The following is a 17,094-nucleotide window of genomic DNA, read 5'->3' on the forward strand; positions in this document are numbered from 1 at the left end:
TTTGGAATGGCGGAAAATACCATGTAGTATAGGTAGGTATGGTGGACACAAATGGCATAGTGGTTGGCTCAAGTATTTTGGATGCATGAGAAGTATTCCCTCTCGATACAAGGTTTAGGCTAGCAAGGCTTATTTGAAACAAACACAAGGATGAACCGGTGCAGCAAAACTCACATAAAAGACATATTGAAAACATTATAAGACTCTACACCGTCTTCCTTGTTGTTCAAACTCAATACTAGAAATTATCTAGACCTTAGAGAAACCAAATATGTAAACCAAATTTTAGCATGCTCTATGTATTTCTTCATTAATGGGTGCAAAGCATATGATGCAAGAGCTTAAACATGAGCACAACAATTGCCAAGTATCACATTACCCAAAACATTTATAGCAATTACTACATGTATCATTTTCCAATTCCAACCATATAACAATTTAACGAAGGAGAAACTTCGCCATGAATACTATGAGTAGAAACCAAGGACATACTTGTCCATATGCTACAGCGGAGCGTGTCTCTCTCCCATAAAGTGAATGCTAGGATCCATTTTATTCAAACAAAACAAAAAACAAAAACAAACCGACGCTCCAAGAAAAAGCACATAAGATGTGATGGAATAAAAATATAGTTTCAGGGGAGGAACCTGATAATGTTGTCGATGAAGGAGGGGATGCCTTGGGCATCCCCAAGCTTAGACGCTTGAGTCTTCTTGATATATGCAGGGGTGAACCACCGGGGCATCCCCAAGCTTAGAGCTTTCACTCTCCTTGATCATGTTGCATCATACTCCTCTCTTGATCCTTGAAAACTTCCTCCACACCAAACTCGAAACAACTCATTAGAGGGTTAGTGCACAATATAAATTGACATATTCAGAGGTGACACAATCATTTTTAACACTTCTGGACATTGCATAATGCTACTGGACATTAGTGGATCAAAGAAATTCATCCAACATAGCGAAAGAGGCAATGCGAAATAAAAGGCAGAATCTGTCAAAACAGAACAGTTCGTATTGACGAATTTTAAAATGGCACCAGACTTGCTCAAATGAAAATGCTCAAATTGAATGAAAGTTGCGTACATATCTGAGGATCATGCACGTAAATTGGCATAATTTTCTGAGCTACCTACAGGGAGGTGGACCCAGATTCGTGACAGCAAAGAAATCTGGAACTGTGCAGTAATCCAAATCTAGTACTTACTTTTCTATCAACGGCTTAACTTGGCACAACAAAACACAAAACTAAGATAAGGAGAGGTTGCTACAGTAGTAAACAACTTCCAAGACACAAAATAAAAACAAAGTACTGTAGGTAAAAACATGGGTTGTCTCCCATAAGCGCTTTTCTTTAACGCCTTTCAGCTAGGCGCAGAAAGTGTGTATCAAGTATTATCAAAGGGTGGTACTTCTACAGCGGGGTGTGGGCTTTTCTCAACCAGGCATAGTATATTAGATACATAAGTTTTAGCATCTCCCTTTTCATTAGTCTTAGGCGTGCTACTCTCATCAAACAAATTTTCAGGAACAAGCCAAGCATAGTTATTTTCTAGTGCATCATTCATAGCTAGGAGCTTACATGGTATTGGTGCTTTGATCTCCCCTCCATCATCAATATTATTAGTGAATCTTATTCTATCCATATCCATCTTTTCAAGGAGACTAACAAAATTAGTAGGAGAACCAAGCATATTAAATTTAGCAAACACCTTTCTAGCTTCTCTTGCTAGACCACCAAATTCTCTAAGGGGTTTCTAATACAAAATCTTTCTTTTTCCCCTCTTCCATATCACCAAGTGTGAAAAACATGTGTTGGATTATAGGATTAAGATTAACAAATTTAGTTTCCAACAGGCGAACTAAATGCGCAGCAGCAATTTCATAAGTAGGCGCAAGGTCTACCAAGTGTCTATCTTCAAAATTTTCAATAGTACTAACATGATTGAAAAATTCTTCTATATTATTTCTCCCAACTATAGACCCACGTCCTACCAGTATGTTTTTTGTGGTAAAATTAAAAGGAAACATGATGAATAAAGTAAAATAAATGGGAGTAAACTATTTTTTTTTTGTTTTTGATATAGCAAACAAGATAGCAAATAAAGTAAAACTAGCAACTAATTTTTTTGTATTTTGATTTAGTGCAGCAAACAAAGTAGTAAATAAAACTAAGCAAGACAAAAACAAAGTAAAGAGATTGAGAAGTGGAGACTCCCCTTGCAGCGTGTCTTGATCTCCCCGGCAACGGCGCCAGAAATTTGCTTGATGCGCGTGGTTGACGTATTGTCTCTTCGTTCGACACGCGTCCGTTGGGAACCCCAAGAGGAAGGTGTGATGCGCACAGCGGCAAGTTTCCCTCAGTAAGAAACCAAGGTTTAATCGGACCAGTAGGAGTCAAGAAGCACGTTGAAGGTTGATGGCAGCGAGATGTAGTGCGGCGCAACACCAGGGATTCCGGCGCCAACGTGGAACCTGCACAACACAACCAAAATACTTTGCCCCAACGAAACAGTGAGGTTGTCAATCTCACCGGCTTGCTGTAACAAAGAGTTAACCGTATTGTGTGGAAGATGATTGTTTGTAGAAAACAGTAGAACAAGTATTGCAGTAGATTGTATTTCAGTAAAGAGAATTGGACCGGGGTCCACAGTTCACTAGAGGTGTCTCTCCCATAAGACGAACAGCATGTTGGGTGAACAAATTACAGTTGGGTAATTGACAAATAAAGAGAGCATGACCATGCACATACATATCATGATGAGTATAGTGAGATTTAATTGGGCATTACGACAAAGTACATAGACCGTCATCCAACTGCATCTATGCCTAAAAAGTCCACCTTCAGGTTATCATCCGAACCCCCTCCAGTATTAAGTTGCTAACAACATACAATTGCATTAAGTATTGCGTGTAATGTAACTAGTGACTACATCCTTGAACATAGCACTAATGTTTTATCCCTAGTGGCAACAGCACATCCGTAATCTTAGTGGTTCTTGTCACTCCTCCAGATTCACGGAGACATGAACCCACTATCGAGCATAAATACTCCCTCTTGGAGTTACTAGCATCAACTTGGCCAGAGCATCTACTAATAACGGAGAGCATGCAAGATCATAAACAACACATAAGCATAACTTTGATAATCAACATAACAAGTATTCTCTATTCATCGGATCCCAACAAACGCAACATATAGAATTACAGATAGACGATCTTGATCATGTTAGGCAGCTCACAAGATCCGACAATGATAGCACAATGGGGAGAAGACAACCATCTAGCTACTGCTATGGACCCATAGTCCAGGGGTAGACTACTCACACATCACACCGGAGGCGACCATGGCGGCGTAGAGTCCTCCGGGAGATGATTCCCCTCTCCGGCAGGGTGCCGGAGGCGATCTCCTGGATCCCCCGAGATGGGATCGGCGGCAGCGGCGTCTCTGGAAGGTTTTCCGTATCGTGGCTCTCGGTACTGGGGGTTTCGTCACGGAGACTTTTTATAGGCGGAAGGGCAGGTCAAGAGGCGGCACGGGGGCCCCACACCACAGGCCGGCGCGGCCAAGGGGGGGACCGCGCCGCCCTATAGTGTGGCCCCTCCGTGGCCCCTCTTCGTCTCTCCTTCGGACTTCTGGAAGCTTCGTGAGAAAATAGGCCCCTGGGCTTTGATTTCGTCCAATTCCGAGAATATTTCCTTACTAGGATTTCTGAAACCAAAAACAGCAGAAAAACAAGAATCGGCACTTCGGCATCTTGTTAATAGGTTAGTTCCAGAAAATGCACGAATATGACATAAAGTGTGCATAAAACATGTAGATAACATCAATAATGTGGCATGGAACATAAGAAATTATCGATACGTCGGAGACGTATCAGGCATCTGGAATTAAAAATCCGGGTGTTGACAGGCCCTGAAGGAACGTCCGGAATGACAGTTTCTCCAGGGTCAGGCCCGTTACGGCCAGAAGCCTGCACGCGTGGAGAAGGGAGGCGGAAACGTCGCGTCCCTTTGGGAACACGCGCCATAATTAGCCTCACCGCTCCCCTCTCCTTCCTCTCACTCGCGACCGCAGTCTCACCTCCCCCAAACTGTCACATCACCCAGCGGTTCCCCTCCCGCCGACCAATCCGCCGCATCGACGCACGGAGGAGCACCGCTACCGGAGGAGGAGACATCGGCGAGCAGCACCGCGACATCGGCCGCAATCTGCTCCGCAGACTTCATCAGCATCTCGACTTCTCCCGCGACCTCGAGCTCGTCTTCGGCCGGAACAATGGCGGTAACGAACTCTCCTTCTCACCTTCGTACTCGTTCTGGCAGAACATGCCATTCTCCGGCATTTCCGTCGACATGCACATTAGATCTGCTAGGGTTTCCGTTAGGATAGCGGTCTGATTGACGTTTGCAAGGTGTTCGCCCCCATTTCTTGATGTTCTTGTCTAGTTCTTGCTTTTCACGGTCTCGATTTGCTTAGATCTGTTACTCTAGTATAGTATTGCGGTAGATCCTTCCTAGATCGGGCTTTGGATTGCTGAAACTGGCATATCTTACTGTGCATGCAAAGAGGGGAAGGTTTTTTATGCTGGGGTTTAGCATGTTGAGATTGTTGTGCGGAATGAGTCGGGGTAGTTTGTTGTAGATTGTGTAGTTTCTGATTGAACTATGCCGATGATTGTAACCGATAATCATAGTGTGAGGAGATGATTGATCAGAACCTATGGCATGACTGAACATCACCATGCCATTGGTTCACATCAAACATCTCCTTCATATGTGCTCATTGTATGAGGCCTATGGTACCTTGCTTTTCATGTTTGTACTTCTTCAGTTGTTCAATGGCCAATGATTTAACAATGGCACAATGGAAGGCAGGGTGCTGCCCTCAAACTTAGTCCTGTGTGTCATATGACTTGCAAACTAGACTTGGTTTGCGGACAGTCCCTTTGCCTGCCGTGTGATCCAATATATGAGGCCTCATTTTGTTTGTCTAGTGCATTGGCCAATGATTCAACAATGACACACTGGAAGGCAAGGTGCTGCCCTCAAACTTAGCCGTGTGTGCCATATGACTTGCACACTAGACTTAGTTTGCGGGCAGTCCCTTTGCCTGCCGTGTGATCCTACATATATGAGGTATCGTTTTGGTTTGTCTAGTGCGTTGGCCAATGATTGAACAATGGCACACTGGAAGGCAAGGTGCTGCCCTCAAACTTAGTCGTGCTTGTGTGATATCTTGCACACTAGACTTAGTTTAAGGGCAGTCCCTTGAGCTGCCGTGTGATCCAATGTATGAGGCATCACATGTTTCCAATGTTCGTTTTCATCTATATACTTGTGAGCAGGCACACCTCTAATGCCATGTGTTCGTGGCAGACTGAGAAGCTCCAGCTTGGGTCACCTGAGACCCCCGACGAGGGACTATCCAAGAAGCGAAGGGCGGCTAACGTCGCCACTTCCAGCCGGACGTAGGGCCGGACCAGTTCCTGCGCATCGTCTTCAAGCCAACCTTCAACCGGCTAGAGATCCCTCATGATTTCGTCAGGTGGTTTGGAGAAATCCCTTCGAACATCATCGTCACCACCAACACTGGATGCTACTGGAGGATGACTACGGTGAGAGAAGGCGATGACGCAAACATCGACCAGGGGTGGGCGGCCTTTGCCGTCGCTCATCAGCTGCAGATAGGCCAGTTCCTCGTGTTCAAGAAGGTGTCCACCTTCCAGTACAATGTGGTCATCTTCGACTAGACCTGCACTGAGGTGATGACCATGTGTCGTTACCATGGCAACGCCACGAGGTGTGTCTTCTTCCAAAGTCATGTCTGAAGCTCCTGGTCTGTGTGTACTTGCTGTTCCAGTCGTCTGCTGAACTATAATCTCCTATGGTGTGTCGTGAACTATGATCGTCCTGTGTCATGAACTATGACCGTGTTTGAACTATTATCAATGCTAAGTTTGTCTGAACTGTGAATTATGTTCTTGCAAGAGGTAAGCAGAAGCAGTTTATGGGTTGCAACCAAACAACAGGGGCGCCGTTCTAGGCTGCTACAAGGCCTGAAAACCGACCTACCAAACGGGCAGAGCTCAAATCTCCACGGGGCCGAAAAAACTCTATGCATGCCACCAAACAACGTGGCTTTTACGGTCCTACGCGTAGGGGACTCCTTCTCGCTGCGTCAGTGGTGCATGAAAGTGATGTAGGCTACCAAACACGGCCCTAGGCCTCTCTGGGTGCATGCTTTGAGGTTTGGAATCAGTTTTTCCGGTACCATATATAACCGCGCAGATGAGTCATTTCTCCCGGACTCCCCTGTTATTTCGCCTTCGCACCCAGGTCCGGTATTCCGCATCTGGTTGCTTAGGAGTATGAACGTGGAATCTGGTGTAAGACCCCTGCACCGAAGACCAAGAGATGTGTTTTCGGATTCCTCACATTCCCAACGTACTACACGCGTGCAGATAACTTCTACTGTCATTGCCATTTTTCTCTCCTCGGGTCCATTGGTATTGGTTTGCGGGGTTCTAGGTTTTGGTAAGCTAGATAAGATGGGTAAGTTTCTGCTATATATACTAGCTAAGAAGATGGTTACGTAAGAGCTGGAGATATTTATCAAGCTGCTAGGTTTGAAGTATTCACCGGCCGCCGAGGCACACAGTCCTTTGCAGGTGTGGATAATAACAATTAGAGAGGAAGAGGTCGGTGCATGCATTGACTATCCTCCGAAATCTGGGATAGACCGATAGAATAGGATAGCGTCTAGTACAAAATGCTTTATCCATGTGTTGCAATTTCTGGTAAAATCTCTAAAAGTAAAATAGATATATGCTGAATAATGTGTGCAAGTCCGAGAGAAATCGTCTGATGGTTCAGGGGCTTTTGCCAAATCTGATGCAGTGGTCAAGTTGAAGGCTTTCAAGTTTTGTTTCCGACGCGAGCCTCCAGACTATGTGCCGGAACCGGACTTCCTTCCGTTACTTTTGGCCAATAAGGATGATGGTGATGGCGGTGGTGAGGGTAATGTTGATACTGGAGATGATGCTATGGATACATCTGAGGCAATGTGGGGTCGCCGGAGACCTGTACGCTGCAGTCTCAACTCGTTGGTTCGGGGGACATTTCCTCTGGTGGTACACGTACTGTGGTTTCGGGCATTGCGGTGACAATGTTCAATCTGAACCCTCAAACACCTAGGGCCATGGAGGTTGTGGCGAGACTCCGGGAGATCATCCCATCTCTGGAGGGTAGGTCAAACCCAGTGGTGAGCCCGAGGGTCTAGGCTGAGGAACTTAAGACGGCGTTGCTATCGGTGTTGAAGCAACCTTCATCCCAGGGCATAGTGTCGCTCGTACGTTCTTCGTTCGCGCCTCCGAGGTCGTATAGACCCGCTCATGGAAGGGTTCACACCTTGGTGATTATGACTCCTGCTGTGGCCAGGAGGGATTAAGCAGCTTCTTCTCAGACGAGGTCGTCCGAGGTGGTGCGTGTTGACGTGTGCAGCACGTCGGACATCGTGCCGCGACAGGGGACGGTTTCCTACACCCCACCGTCCACGCCGAGGCCGGTAGGGACTGCCGTGCCGCTGGTCATCTCCTCTCCGACAGCAACCGAGACGGTTGGCATCGATGGTGACCCGTGGGCTGCCCCGGGGCAAGGGCTGTGGCCGCCGTGGTGCCAGCGCCCTACACGCTGGCGGTGAGCGGGCAGGGAGGGGCCTACCTCTCCACTTCCCTCCCTGATGGGGACGCGCGTGGGGGAGCCCGCTGTGACCCCTTCCACTCCGGGCGCTATTGTGGCTGCTACTCTGGTTTTGGCTGTTGGCGGGTGTTCTTCTTCGCCCTATACCCCCTCAGCGGCTAAGCCCAGGATGCCGGGACCCCTTGGGGTAAGGTCTTCTTTGCCAACATCTTTCCCTGGGGGTGGGGGTTCTTCTCGTGCGATAGCAGTGACGCCATCTTGCCGAAGTGCACGTCACTCTACGGCTCTGGATGGTGCAGCGGTTTCAGACGAGGATTCGTTCGCGAAGGCGATGTGTCGCAAGGCGGCGATGAACCTTGATTCAACAGGTAATGGTAGGTACTCTAAGTCCTTTTTGTCTTTTTCTACACCAATTATTTCTGCTAAGTTGAATAGTATTGGCGTTTCATTGGGTAATTCCGTTGACGTTATTGCTGTCTCGACTATGGATTTGAAGCATATGGAATCCGATAGGCTAAAATGCAACCCTATTGTTTCAAGTAAGTTGAATACCTCTCTTATAGATGATGATGAGGAGGGGTATGCCATTTCGGATGGCCAAATTCTTTCACATATTGTTAGAGAGGTATCGAAGGTAGGTTTGGATGAGACGATGCTGGGTTCTTGTTATGAACCCAAAACATCTGACCAAAATCCAGATCGTCATCTCGTAAAAGAAATGCAAGGCTAAAGTAACGAAATCTACTATTGTTTTCAAACGAATGGCATGTTTAAGAATAGCAGACGTTTTCGGGACTTTTGGCCACTTACACATTGCGGAATGTATTCGGGATCATAGTTTAGATTTTGTTGTTGTTTCTAAGACGGTCAAAGCGGAATTACTCAAATAGTCTTCTAAATCGCCTTTTAGGAGGTGAAGACTTTGTTTGGGTATCACGTCGACCACGTGATCATTCAGGTGGTCTCTTGGTAGGCATCAAATCCTCAACCATGGAAATATTGGATTCTTCGTGTGGGGAGTTTCACATAAAACTTCACATCCGGAATAAATATGACAATTTTAAGTGAAGTTTGGTTGCTGTCTATGGAACTGCTCAGGATGCTTTTAAACCTGCCTTTCTTCGGGAGATGGTTAATCTCGGAAAGGAGAATACGTACCCTATTATCATAGGAGGGAATTTTAACTTTCTCAGATTCTCGCATGAGAAGAGCAGAGGTAGATTTGACAACCATTGGCCTTTCTTATTCAATGATGTCATAGATAGTTTGGATTTAAGGGAGATTTCAATGGTTGGTCAACAATTTACCTAGGAAAATATTCTTCTGGAACCTACTTACAAGAAATTAGATCGTGTACAAATGGACTCAGAATGGGAATTAAAGTACCATATGGTCTCGGTACGTGTTCTACCTCGTTTAGAGGCTCTGTCGAATCATACTCCAACAACCCAGCGTCGACGTCAGTTCAATTTGAACTAGGATGGCTACATAGAGATGGATTCTCAAACATGGTAAAAAGGCATGGGAGAAGACCCTTTTTTGGTCAGACCCCATCCAGAGATGGAATAACAAATTGCGCTCTATGTGGAGATTCCTTGGAGGGTCGTCCCGTTACACGACTGGGATGCTCAAGCAAGAGAAAGCTTGCCTATGATCTAGCACTAATGAATTAGAGGCAATCATGGAGGTAAGACCACTGACTACGTGGGAAATTGATCTGGAGAATCAATACAATGCAAAATTAGCTGGTCTTCTGGGTGAGGAAGAACTCAAATGGTACCAGAAATTAAAGGCCCAGATCGTGTTGGAAGGAAATTCGAATTCGAGATATTTCAATAGTGTTGCCAATGGTAGACACAGGAAGAAACTCATTCATTCTCTTATTCAGGATGAGGACGTGGTCGAGGGACATGAGCAGCTCAAGTCATACATAACGTCTTACTATAAAGGTTTATTTGGAGCCCCGGAGGAATTTCCACTTTCTTTGGATGATTCTAGGAATGATGATATTCCTCAAGTGTCCCCTCAAGAAAATGCCTATCTTACTTCCCCTTATTGAGAGAAGGGGTTAAGAAAGTTGTATTCCAAATGGAGCACAACAAGACGCCTGGTCTGGATAGTTTTAATGTGGAGTTTTTCCAAAACTTTTGGGATACTGTTACGGATGATTTATTGGAGCTGTTCGGAGAGTTGCATGCCGGACAACTTGAACTGTTGGGGAGATTATTCTACTCCCAAAAATTACTAATGAGTAAAGGATTCAGCAGTTCAGGCCAATTTGTCTTCTCAATGTTTGCTTTAAGAATTTTACTAAGGTGTCTACTATTTGACTAAATTCGGTGGCTGCTCAAGTGGTGAGATCTACTCAGACTGCTTTCATGCAAGGTAGATACATCCTAGATGGTGCAGTAACCTTACATGGAACAATCCATGAGTTACACCACAAGAATTTGAATGGGGTAGTCCTCAAAATCAACTTTGAAAAAGCCTTTGATAAGGTTAAGTGGTCTTTTCTGCAACAACCTCTCAGAATGAAAGGTTTCTATGCTGAGTGGCCTGCTTTAACTCATAACTTTGTTTTTGGAGGAAGTTCTGCCATTAAGTTCAATGATGACATTGGTATATATTTCCAAACCAAGAAAGGGTTGAGGTAAGGTGATCCCCTCTTTCTAATGTTATTTAACATTGTAGTGGAAATGCTAGCTAGCCATTATTATTGAGCATGCAAAAGCGGATGGTCAAATTAAAGGAGTGGTTCCTCATCTAGTTGATGGAGGCCTATCTAATCTTCAATACGCTGATGAGCAAAAGGCGAGAAATCTGAAATTAATATTATCAGCTTTCGAACAAATAACACGTCTCACTACAAACAACTGAGGCTTCAATGACGGTACATGGCTAATGTTTGAGAAGTCCGTCAGCGAATGTCTTTTTCTCTGACGGTACCGTGTTTTCGAGTCACAGGTGGCGTTTTGGGCCGCTTAGCCCCAAAAAATCGTGACGGGCGAGCTCTAAACATCAACGATTGTCCAGAAATGAGCGTCGCGGGAGGTGGGTAGCCGGAACTATGGACTCGGGGAGGAGGGTGTCACAACAGCTAGGCTTTAGGCCGTTGAACACACCTGGCCCACCCTCTGCACGCTTCTATTCACGTACTTTTCTATCTGCCCGCACAACAGTCTAAGGCCTATAGCACTGGGACCCATATTTGTAAGGGGAGACAGCCACTGTCTGCACACATGTACCTCACCTGCGCAGCACTCGGGCCCGCACGTTCCGACAACCTCCCAGCATGCGAAGTGGACCAGACCTGTTAGTACCACCAACATAGGCTCCACATGTCAATTGCCATATAAAAAAATTACGCACGTGCGATCACAAGTGTCTGCCTGCCGTCAATTCTAGACGCCTGACCCCGCATATCAAAGCTTGGTGGTCCTACATAAAACGGGCCTACGTGGGCTCCAGGTGCCATTCCTGTCAGGCCCACATGGAGATGTGTCAATTCTGGACGATTGGCCCCGTATGTTAGAGCTTGGTGGGCCCCGTATGTCAGAGCATGGTGGGCCCCATATGTCAGAGTTTGGTGGGCCTCTCAGGCCTACGTGGGTCCCATGTGGCATTCCCGTCGGGCCGACATGGAAATGTGTAAATTCTGGACGCGTTGCCCGCATGTCAGAGCTTGGTGGGCCCCGCATGTTAGAGCTTGGTGGGCCCGCATGTCAGAACTTGGTGGGTCTCGCATGTCAGATTGGTGGGCCTGTCAGGCCTACGTCGGTCCCAGGTGGCATTCCTGTCGGGCCCACATGGAGACGTGGGCACTACTGCATTCACTAGGTGTCCCACCTGTCAGCTACACATTGAGGTGTCTTTGGACCATATTGGCTGACTAAAGGCCCAAGGCCAATTTATTCAGGTCGAAACAATACACGCAAAGGAAATTGGCCTAAGGACAATTTATTCAGGTTGAAACAAGACACATAGAAGAGCCCAGAATATATTCAAATCCGAATAAGGGACCAAGGCCTATTCCTAAAAAGTTATATCCCGGCCCAGATCTATTCGGCTAGTTTCAGGTTTTTCTCATGACGACTCGGCAGGATTTGGTCTTGTCTAAAAATAAAACAGTGTTTGCACCCTGCAAGAGGTATTCGGCTGGAGGGCTTTTATCCAAAATTTTGAATTACCAAATTCAGGCGGGTTAGGGCCGGGGTTGTGCGACCTGCAGCGCTTCGCACAACTAGCTAGCTAGCACAGCGATACAAGGTAGATCCATTGCCGCCCGTGCCCCGTACAACTTCACCGTACTCCTCCATGACGTCTGCGGGTCTCCCATCCGTCCCGTATATTGTCGCCGGTCTACCATTGCCGGCACCCGAGAGGATCCATCACCGTCGTCCGTCATTGCTTGCACCTCACCACATTCTCCAGTGTCCAGTCTGCTCCGAATAACCACTTCTTCAGGCCTGCAGGTTGCAGCCACGGTAAGGCTGTGGCATGTTTTTTCTATAAAAGTATCTTCCTTATATTACTACATCCATCCTAAAATAATTATCTCCGAGTAATGTGCAACTTTAGAACGCTCTGGAAGTACTTTTTTAGAAAATTTTCTGAAATTTAAAGCCTTCGAATATTATGCAGATCGGTGTCACTTGATGGATAGAACATGGGTGAGGAATGGTTTGCGTTTTTCGAAGGAATACGTCGAAGATCTGGATGAATTTATGAACTTTGTTCTAGATAGATTCCGTGAGAATGATAAAATACTCGGCCCATGTCTGAAGTGTTTGAATCTCAAGTACAATACTCAAATTCGTGTATGGTGTCACTTGTTCCTAATGGGCATGGATCCTACTTACCATCGGTGCATACATCACGGAGAGCCCTCTGATGCAGTTGTTATTGTCCGTGGTAATAAGTTGCCTTAAAATCATGAAGAGGTAAATTATTTAGAAGACTTCGATGCAGGGGTTATAGAACATAATGGTGCCTGACAATGATGCTGATGATGGAAGTGTAAATCATGCACTAGAATTTGATACAGAAAGCATTGGACATCCTGTCGAGCAGAGGACTTTGATGCAAATACGATTGAGCATCCTACCGAGGTGTCTGTCAACAATGATGCTTATCACGGAGGGGTTAATATATCTAACTCCTGGTATCATTTCCATGATGCTCACTTTGCCAAGAAGTTACATTGCTTAGTTCTGCGATGGATAGCTCAGGTGCATTTTAAATAAAATTCCTTTTTTGGTAGGTAGCTATTTTAGGAGCTTTTGTGCACATCGTTGCTTGCGCAAAAGTCTGTAGATTCTTTGTACAATATAGATGCTCTGCATCGAACTGCTCTAAATAGTGATTAACTCACACATTATTGATTATTCAAAAAATCCTTTATAGAATATATAAGCTGAATGCATGTATGTATTTGTTTTCAGGGAGACTCGTACATGGGTAAACAACCAAATCATGTGGATCTGTTCAGAGAGACACACCGCAACAAGGACGACTGCTACTCCTCTGAAGTACAACTTGTTCTTGTGAGTAAGCATTTAATGAGTTATCATTGCAAAGAAGTTTATACATTGCTTCATGTAACACCAATCTGTCTTGTGTCTTTATTGCTAAACAAGGTTGAGATTGAAAAAGAGATGTCTCAACCTACACCAGATGGAGAGCGAGAAAATGAGACCTAGGTTTTATCCGAGGTCCTTGGTAAGAGAGTAAAGAAACCCATTTCTTCAGAATGTGGGACTGGAGCATAAACCCACTCGATCAAATAGAGCACCCTAGCTGATTTATTGGAGACAGAACGGAGGGGAAAAGCGGACCTGCAAGATCTTGTCGACTACCAAAATGCTAATCTGTTCGAGCTTAACATAAAGTTACATGTATCGAGATAGAGGCAGGCTACCCTTGAGGCAAGGTTGAAACGTTACCAGGTCCGTGCGCGAGTAAACATGGTGAACTAGTGGTGCTATATATATGGTGGACAGTTGAACTGTATTTTGGGTTAGTGATCTTGCTTTGGTGCAAGATAAACTATTATTATTTTGGAGTAGTTGAACTGTTATGTTGATGGTGCGAGTACGCATGATGAACTTAAGATCGAATGTAACTTGATGCACAATTATCTAGTTATTCTATATGTGCTTTTTTGAGTGTTTTTTGTATTATTTATATGTAAGACCACCACAAAACGGCCGTTATTGACATGTCGGGTTTGACATGCTGGAAGTAACGGCTCAGCTGAGCTAACCTGGCCGGACGTTATTTGCGGGCCGACATTTACGGGCTTGAAGTAACAGGCCGGATAAGATAACCAGGCTGGGCCATGCTAACAAGCCATTATTAGCACACCGGCATTGAAGTAATGGGCCGTTTTCCAATTGATTTTTTTGAGACGTTGCAATAGAAATAATGGGCCAGGATACTAAGGCCGTGCATTTAGGCTATTAAAAGGCCGTCCGTGAGTGGGTCAAGAAAAGGACCACGGTAAACGGGCTTGTCGTTATGGGCCACGACAAATGGGCCTTTTCCATATTGAGCCGCCATAATTGGGTCGTCCTTTAATGGGCCGCTATAGTGACTACAAACCTGGGTCCAAAGTTCAGTTCCGTGCCACGTGTGTTCCTGCATGTGGGCCCCGAATGTCCACGTGTCAACAATTTATTTTGTCACGTGTCGAGATGGTAGTGGGCCTTGTACACGCACATGTTGGTATTCCGAGTGACATGTGTCAACATGCCAATGGCCACGCTCTAGACATGTGTCAACATTCGAATGCAATTCTACATGGCCACGTGGTGAGAGGAGGTTCGTCCGGAGTGGTCAGCTAGACGACAATGTTGACATCATGCGACATGATTGACAGGCCAATCATTGAACTGACATACGTCTGCATGGATCCGAACGGGGGACATCAATCAGCGACGGCCAAGGGTGTCACAGCGGAGCGGGCCAGGTGGATTCTGGGCCAGCACAAAGTCATCATGGATTCATGACAGGCAAGACTAACCGTCAGTCGGTCCATCTATGACGCGAGGTTTGCCACGGAATTCCATACCGCCAGCAACACGTCTCTATGACGGTTTTGGCCATTCGCTGACGAACTAAAATCGTTATGGACTTGCGAACTGTTTGTAGTGTCTTAAGATTAATTTCCATCAGAGCGAATTTTTCTGTTTTGGGGAGGCCCAAGATGATGCTACCATGTATGCCGAGCTTTTCAGATGTGGGCTTGGTAGTTTTCCAATCATCTATCTGGGTATTTCGATTCACCATCGGAGATTTACGCTGGCTGAATGAAAAAACGTTGAGCATAGGTTGTGAAACGCCTTAGTAGCTAGAAAGGAAAGTTACTATCTCTGGGTGAAAGGTTAGTTCTCATAAATTCGTTACTTACTAATATGGTATTGTATATAATATCTTTCTTTCAGCTGCCTAAAGGAATCTTGCATAAATTAGATAATTTCCGATTAAGATTTTTTTGGCGGGGAAATAGTGAAAAAAAAGTATTATCAGTTGACAAAATGGAGTGTCATTTGCGGTTGGAAATATCAAGGTGGACTTGGTGTACATGATCTTGAGGTTAAAAATAGAGCTTTGCTTGGGAAATGGCTGGCTAGGTTATTAACTGAGGATGACGTGTATGTCAAAGATTGTTGCGGAGATAGTATGTTGGCTCAAAAGCGATTTCTCAGATTGTTTGGAAATCTGGAGACTCACATTTTTGGCTGGCATTATGGCAACTAAAAAACACTTTTTTTTTAATACGGGTCGTTCTCTATCAAGGATGGATCGTAGATACGGTTCTAGGAGGACAAATGGTTGCGCGCAACCACCCTTCGAGAACAATATCCATCTTTATACAATATTGTGTGACACAAAGGTGATACTTTGGCAAAAGTGATGGAAACATCACCGCCAACTATGTCGTTCAAGCGTGATCTTATTGGACCTCGGTTGGCATCCTGGGAAGAGCTACTTATTCGGTTAGCTTCGGTCCAACTGATCCAGGGTTCTGATGAATTTTGCTGGGGCCTTACCAAGAACGGTGTTTTCTCGGTAGACTCGACGTATAAAGCACTTATCGAACCTATTCAACCGGTCATTCACAATAATGCCATTTGGAAGAAGAACATACCTTTAAAAACTAAGGTTGCCTGGTATTTTAGACATGGTGTTATTCTTACTAATAAGAACCTTGCTCGACGCAACTGGCATGATTGTATGAAATCTGTTTTCTGTCACGAAGATGAGACAATAAAATAACTTTTCTTCCAGTGCCGGTTTGCTAGGTCTATATGGTCAATCATTCAGATAGGTTCTACCTATACCCGCCAAGAAGCATTGCAAATATATTTGGCAATTAGCTTAACGGCGTGGATCCTAGGTTTAAACTACTTATCTGGGTGGCTGCGATTGTAATCTTATGGTCACTTTGGCTATATAAAAATAACAAGGTTTTTCATGATAAAAATTCTTCTTTATGCAGGTCATATACCGATGTACGGCTTTGCTTTGTTCATGGTCATTGTTGCAGCTTACGGCTGATAGATTCCTCATTACGAAGGTGTCTACACGATTGGAAGATTTGGAGAAGGAGTTTATTACCCAACATTGGTGGCTGCATAATCGTAGGATAGCGGTTGCTCATGTTTAGCTCCCTTCAGTCGTTCTTATGTTTGTTTCTGTTTGATACTGTATTTTATTTTGGATATCTTGTACTGTTATGTGCATCTTAGTTATGCAGAAGCTGGTTGTAATGCTTAATTATTAATTATTAAAGTTCCCTTTATCGAAAAAAGTCCGAGAGAAACAAGGTTGAGCTAATAGCTCGTCTGCTGCGTTTGCCCCCTCTACAAAAGCTAGATATTGTCCTTTGCTCTCATATGTATCACTTACCAGAGTGGAGAAAACTCCCATTTAATCTTCAATAGGGAACTGTCTATTGGTGAAAATAGAGTGTCTACTTTCAATTGACAAGGGTAACTGTGTATTAAATGTATTTTTCATTTTTTGAGCAAGTAACTGTCAATTGATGAAATATAGTCTACAAACACTGTAAACAGAGAAACTATGGGAGGAAAATATTAGCAGTCCTACTGAAAGAGTCACATTCCTACCCTTTTGATAATAAAACGGTACCATGGGAATTCCATAGGGTTTAATTTAACATGACACTCCAAAAAAACGCAGAATTAACCTCACACAAGGGTGTAATAATCGTAATAATATATGTCAATACAATCCTGGAGTTACTCCAAAAGCACCTGAGTTATTTAAGCATTACCAAATCACGAAAGGATCATATGCCAGGAAACATTTTCAGCCAAACAATCAAGAGAATTAGTAAGTCCAACAGGACTAGTGCTTAGGATCTATT

This window comes from Lolium perenne, chromosome 2, assembly GCF_019359855.2.
Source record: "Lolium perenne isolate Kyuss_39 chromosome 2, Kyuss_2.0, whole genome shotgun sequence".
Classification (NCBI taxonomy): domain Eukaryota; kingdom Viridiplantae; phylum Streptophyta; class Magnoliopsida; order Poales; family Poaceae; genus Lolium; species Lolium perenne.